Here is a 7430-nt window from a genome sequence, read left to right as displayed (position 1 = left end):
ATATTATAATTACTGATATATGTACTTTTTAGAGTATTTATACTTTTTTACCCTAAGTCTTATCTCGTTTACAGTGTAAAAATAAGATAAGGTACGCACGTCTGTCCACATATATCGTTTATAAACACGATATGGTCATATTTATCTCGTTTATAGTGTAAACGAGATAAGGCATGTTGGCGCTTTTAAATACAACTCATTGACAGCGACTCTGACCCCACTCCTAACCCATGTTTCTCACATTTCTCTCTACCTTAGACCATTTTATTGATCTTTCTGAGTTTTTGGGACATTATGACACGTAATCCCAACATCAATCGCCTTAACGCTAGCTGACACATTGCTGGAGCCATCGATTTTGAGGTTGGTGTTATCTTTTATCGGTCAAATTAATAATTGTTTGCGATTTAATTAGTGAATATACGGAATAGACTGAATGATATTTAGGCAACACAGAGTATGTTAGTTGACAAATAGGGATTAAGACATTTATAAGTATTTAAGTTTATTTATAGTGAAGTTTATATTAGTAGTGAAGGCTAAATAACTGCTTAGTATGAGTTGATTCGTTGATTTAAAGGTTTTAGTAGTTACTTTTATTGTTTTGAATTTGGGAAGGAATTTTAAGTATTGTTTTTTTATACTGTTTATTATGTTTCGATGTTTATCTGAGTTGCACATTATATTTTTTAGAATAGTTTTAAACATGCTAGAGAAGTTAGTTTGAAGTTTTGTATTTATAAAATTTTGACTTTTAAACAGAGGCTACGCTTTTTATTGCCTAGGCGGGTTAGTCACACACTTGCATCCCCAAACGCCATCGTCCCTTGCTTGAGGGAAGCTGGGTTTAGCGACACGGTACAGCTCAGGGACTTTGTGTTTGACAACTCCCTGATCACTACATTCGTGGAATAGTAGCGTCCAGAGACCCACACTTTCCACCTGCCATGGGATGAGTGCACCATCACCCTCAGGATGTTGCGTACCACCTTAGATTATGCACAGACAAAGAGCCAGTGGATGGGTGCTAGTGTGACTTCCAGACTTGGCACCAGCAAACGACATGGGAGTACATGGAGGAGATCCTAGGTGCCAGACCGCCCCTTCCAGCGCAGCAGGGTACGCAAAGAAAGGAGTTGTTCATCATCAAGATGACCTGGCTCAGGGACCGAGCCCGACACATGCTAGCGACCACCAATCCGGTCACCCTCCGACAGTACACCAGGTGCTATATCATGCTGCTGATCGGTGGTTACCTGATGACCAACAAGTCCAACAATCAGGTACACATCAAGTGGTTGCCATTGTTGGCGGACTTTGGGAGGTGCAGCGGTCTTTCGTGGGGGTCCGCTATGCTTGCATGGACGTACTATTTCTTCTGCCATGCAGCACATCGTTAGCTAGCTGCACACCGCTACTCATGTCGTGGATATACCACAGGTTTCCACAATGGTGTCCTGAGCACAGGAAGATTTCGACCTTTCCACTAGCAGTGAGGTAACTGTTTTCGTTTTGAGATTTTATCAATTTCTATTTATCAAGTTTTACTTGCATGGATTAACACAATTCAGCTTCTTCGTCTATTAACAAGTTTATAGGGATGTCTAGCAGACTAGGGACCATCATGCATAGAGGGTCCTTCGATGGAGTACATCATTAGATCGGCTCGCTTTAGACCAGATATACCGTTGTGCTTTACTTTGTTAAATGTCACACGTTTCCATAATTATGTAGTGAATTGCTTTTGACACCAATATGATGTTGTGTATTATAGCTTCGTTGGACGCCATACGCTGACCCTCGGCTGCAGGACATTACTCCGGACTGGGTGAGGTTTGCTGGCGAGTGAAGGGCTTTGTTGTCTGTCGTTTCATTTCTGTGCTTCAATATTGTGGAGTTTCACCAGTCCGATCAGGTGAAGCGCCAATTTGGAGGTGAGTAGACGGCGCCACTTGACCCGGTTAATGTCAACAGGTTTCTCACCATTATTGGACAAGGAGAGGATGTATAGTGGCCTACAAGGTTTCGGGAGTAGTACGACGCGTTCAAAGCTTGTTTTGAGGCGGGCCACATGATCACCATTTAACCCATTTCCGATGACGGGATGACACTGGAGTAATGGGATTAGTACTAGCGGACCTGCCGGGTTAGACATCTGTGTCGGAGAGGATGTGCTCGATGATCCTAGACTTTCGACACTCCCTGATGATGTTCAGCCTACGCCTGGTATGCCCAGGGAGGTTCTGCAACTTCCACCAGATGTTCCTGATCGTCATAGGCATGACAGGGAGGTTCGTCCAAACACCCAGAAGTCTGCCCAGAGGGAGAGGAGGCGAGGGATTCCAGAGGAGGAGTTACAGGGCCTCAATGAGAGTGAGCCAGACCCTGCAAGCAGAGGTTGGACGTGGAGTCTGAGAAGGAGGCGGAGTTTGACCGGTACAAGGATTATAGCGACATACCCCATGATGCCGATGAGTCACCACCACTACCACCACCACCACCAGTCAGCCATTTTGACCATGACGACCGATTCACGACTCCTCCGGGCTGGGTTAACCTCGGTGCATCGGCCAATCAGCAGGAGAGGTCGATGGTGGATGAGATCCAGTTCTTGGAGGTCTTTCAGGTTTGGAGCGCTGACCAGCAAACCATGCTCTGGATTGCAGAGCAATTCCACATGGTGAGAGAGCATGGTGCCGCATATGGGGACCCTTTCTCTACCCCACTTGCTACAACATCGGTCTGGGTGCCTCAGATGTCTCCTAGTGCAGGCTCCTCCCATGGTCTAGGTTATTGGCTTGGGATTCAGTATGCCACACCACCTTCCACAGTCTACAGCCGATTAATGACGCCCTCATAGTGGGTGCCTCCTCCACCACAGTATCCACCACCCACACCACACTTTCAGGCACAACTCCCTGACCAGCCATACACGTACCATCCTCAGCCCTCTCCACCCTCATCACATACAGTGGCCCTTCCACCACCACCAGCTCCCCAAGACCCGCGTGCTTGCAGACCTACTCGTCAGACACGGCCTCCACTTTGTGGCACTAGAGAGTGTCTTCATTACCATGGGACCAGCAACGTTGACGCAGTCTATGTTGTTACATTAGTTTAGTATTTTAGTAGTTTATGATGTATGTTTGTTATGTTGTCTGTACTTTAGTAGTTTATGATGTATATTTACTCTAGTGATGTTGTAATCTTTTTGTCTGTGTTCTATCTATGCAAATTAGTTGCCAAATTTATTTACGTATTCTCCTTTTTGTGCTCTGTTATGTATGCAAATTATCGGTATAAGGTAGAAAATATTTGTCATTTCGAAATATGAATATAACACATTGTAAAAACATAATGGATCCACTATTGAATAACACGCTTTCTAGTACAAATGAAAACAACAAAAAATTTAACAACTGCTAAATATCATCTGTGGGTTGATTCGGACAACCCCTCCGAGTATGACTAAGTTGCCGGCATAACCCGCACCATTTCTCTTGATGCTCCATCTCGTCCATGTTGCTAAAAAACTTGGTAGAAACTAGTCTACCGGTTGCCTTCCTATGCATGGCTGGATTCGAGCGCAAACGTGTACCATGCCACTTTAGCCAGAGCTTCTCATCAGGGATAGTTGGAAACTCCAAGTCATAAACCTTGAAGACAGACTCCTGTACGTAGACTAGATGAACATATGGACCCCACTCGACACTGGTGACTACACAATATACAAGGGCATGATGACAGGAGAAATGAAGTGACTGAAAAAGCCTGCAATCACATGACCCCACCCTCAATCGAACACAGAATGAACCCTGACTCCATCTTCAACCACAAATACCGAAGCCCTCCTATCGCAATGTGTAACCCGCACTTTTTGGATTTCTCCGCTATTCTTTTCAACCGCAGCCTGCAGCCACTGTGAAAACTAGTTACCTGCGGCCAACTAAGCATGCACTTCCCTACCCTTACGGACAAAAAGCTGTTGCAACCTCTCGTAGGTGCATCTCACTATAGTTGAAATGGGTAGATATCTTCTTCCCTTAAGCATTGCGTTGATGCACTCGGATAGGTTAATTGTCATGTGACTAAATGACGTCTACCATCACAATGTTGCATCCATATTTCCTTATTATATTTCTCAGCCCAGTCAGTCATCTCACGCGATAACGTTCTCAAAACATCCATGTATCACTCGTAACCAGCACTGCTAGGACTGTAGGCAGCATTAATGAGATATCGCTTGCCCTCAACTAACTTGAACTGAGACATGAAGTTCATAGCAATGTGCCTGACACAATATGCATGAAACACCCTAGAAGGCTTCCATAGGCTATCATCAACTCTAAGCGCAGCCTTGATTGCTTGTGATCTGTTAGATATAATGAGAAGCCCTTCCTGCGGTGTGACATGACTCCGTACTCTCAGACTCAACAATGGCAAAAGCCACATGGAGGATGTTAATGTTACTGTCTTGGGCAACTGCAATTAGCAACACCCCTCCATACTTGTCATACAAACGCGTACCGTTTACCGATACGAACGGATTGCAATGCTTGAAAGCTTCAATGCATGAAGGGTACGACCAGAAAATCTTGTCGAACTGACTGCAGTCCAAAACTATTAGGTGTCTATCACAGTACGGCACTACACTAAAGTCACATACCGTGCCTGGACAATAACTCTACAATGCCTGGAGCAACTGTGACACCCTATTCTATGACTCCTCCCAATCACCATCTATCTGAGCAATTACCTTTTGTTTTGCCATCCAAACCTTCCTATACGACGGCTTGAATTAATAGCTCTGCCTCGCTGTACTTTGTAAAATAGGGATGGAAACTGATGGACTTGACTGTATGAGTGGCAAGATGAGTCTGCATACGAGATGGCAGTCCAACTATCGATGATCATGCAACATGATAGGGGCTAGACACGTATGTGGTCCACCAAATTTACGCACATTCCTAACGATTTTAAGTATCATCAAATTAAAATCTAACCAAAATAACAACAACAATTTTAACAACAAAGTAAAATTTGATAACACTCACCAATATTTGAGATTCTGTCAGAGGGCGACATGGAGGGTCCAAGGACAACCATTAGTGAATTGTCGGCATCGTACGTGGTACTTTAGCCGGTCCAACTCCACTACTCGATAATTTGCACTTTGCTGAATGCTGTAATTCTTCACGCCTTGCAGCATTACCTTTCTACTCCTGAATCTGTGATCAACCCTAAACTCCACACCACCATCCGTGTTGTAATCGTCGGCCCCCGTGTTCAAGTACGGAGTTTCTTCATGCATCGCATGCAAGTCCATTGTGTGGTAGTGGCTGGGCGCAAATGATAACTCTGGAATTGATTTTGGAGCAGGCAAAAGGTATCAACGTGAGGGCCCAACGAGAGTCTCTGGTATGAATTCATCTTCATCATCATCTTCAGTTGAACCACTTTCATCACTATCGACAATGTACTATTCGTCCGATTCCTCCCCTCAACTTCCATGTCCTGCACTGGACTAGCACAATGCAACAGACATGGTATGAGTGGAGGATCATCCGGTACAAAGTTTGAGATAGCACTACCACCGCCACCAACGTCATGAACCTCCGTTGAAAGTTTCATCACTTGTTCAACCATAATTCTCCTGTGCACATCAAACATAAGGCGCACATACTCATCGTCGTCGAGCCAAAACAGATGAAATCGAAAACACCCCATTCTCCATCGGTGCTAGCATCTTATACCCAACTCGATCAACCTATTTTCTCTCCGCACCACCGACGTGCGTCAATATCATACTCTTTAACTCCGACAATGAATTTGCTCTTCGACTTCGGAACAGCGCTGGACTTTCGCACTCAAATATCATTCCGATGTCACTGTTTCTCATGTAACAGTTGGGATAAACCATCACAATAACAAAAAACATTGTCACTAAACATTTTTTTTGATGTTTTGGGAAGAAAAAGAGAAGAGAAGGAAAAATTGATAATTTTGTGAAGAATACCAATGGTTTGTTGATCCTTTTATAGATGGTTGATTTTTGTTCTATTATATCTCGTTTACTGTGTCAACGAGCTGAATTAACACTTATCTCAAATATGGCCATATCTCGTTTATAAACGAGATACGTGGAAAGGCGTGCATATCTTATCTCGTTTATAGTGTAAACAAGATATGACCATACTTATCTCGTTTACACTGTGAACGAGATAAGGTTTAATGTGAAAAAACGTAAATACTCTACAAAATAAATATATCAGTGATTATAATATTTATTTTATTTATTTAAAAAAATTCCAAAATTACATGCATGATTATCTTACATTATAATAATGCATTAAATAGAAAATATTGTATCGAATAAAATGAATTTGTTTCATAACTTTTTTGTGTGTAAATAATTTTTTCTCTAATTAAAATAAAATAGCAAATATTTCTTAACCTAAAAAATATAAGAGAATTTAATTCATGAGATCAAATACAAATATAATTATCAATAAAATTAGGTGTTTAAGTTTTTTTTAAACTGTGTACTCAATTAAATTACAACACGCTTCTTTAAATGTATGTACATATGTATTATAGCTGATGTTGTTTCTTCTTTTTTCTCTTTCTTTTTCACATTTTTTTTTCTTTTTCATTATCGTTGTTGTCTTCTTCTTCTTGTTTGATTTTTTTTCTTTTTTCTTCCTATTCTCCTTCGTCATCATCATTATTATCGTCGTTGTTATCTTTTTTATTTTCTTCTTTTTTTATATAAATTTAGAAAACTAGAGCACATAAATTTTGATTCACACCATATAAATTTTTATGCACAACACATAATTTTTTTTAAAAATCACATGTTCGAAATATTGACATCTAACTAACAAAAATATGTACAACATAAAAATTTTAGTACATAGCACGTAAAATTTGGTGTACAATACATAAATTTTGGTGCATAACAAAATTTTTTTTGAAGGACTACATATCCAAAACATTGGCATCCAATTATTAATATACATACACCACAAAAATTCTGCTGTGTAGCACAAAAATTTTAACACATAACACATAAATTTTTTATGTATAACACAAAAATTTTCAAAGGGCTACATGTTAAAAACATTAATTCACCTAACTAATAAATTATATTCGCAGTAAAAAAGTTATGTACTATACACAAAAATTTATGTGTTATAGATAAAAATTTTTGTATTATGTATAAAATCTTTTATGTTATATCAATAAAATTTTATAATGTGTAAATTTAGGTATTATGTCAATAAATTTATATATTTTCTAACACAAAAAATTTGCACCGAAAAAGTGAGAAAAAAAAACAATAATACATGTGTATGTATTTTTTTTGTTAAAGTTATGTCAATTTAATTAAATTTATTATAAAAATACTTGTAGACGTAATATTATTATAT

Source organism: Arachis duranensis, chromosome 9 (assembly GCF_000817695.3).
Source record: "Arachis duranensis cultivar V14167 chromosome 9, aradu.V14167.gnm2.J7QH, whole genome shotgun sequence".
NCBI classification, from domain to species: domain Eukaryota; kingdom Viridiplantae; phylum Streptophyta; class Magnoliopsida; order Fabales; family Fabaceae; genus Arachis; species Arachis duranensis.
Note: the sequence above shows the minus strand (reverse complement) of the source record.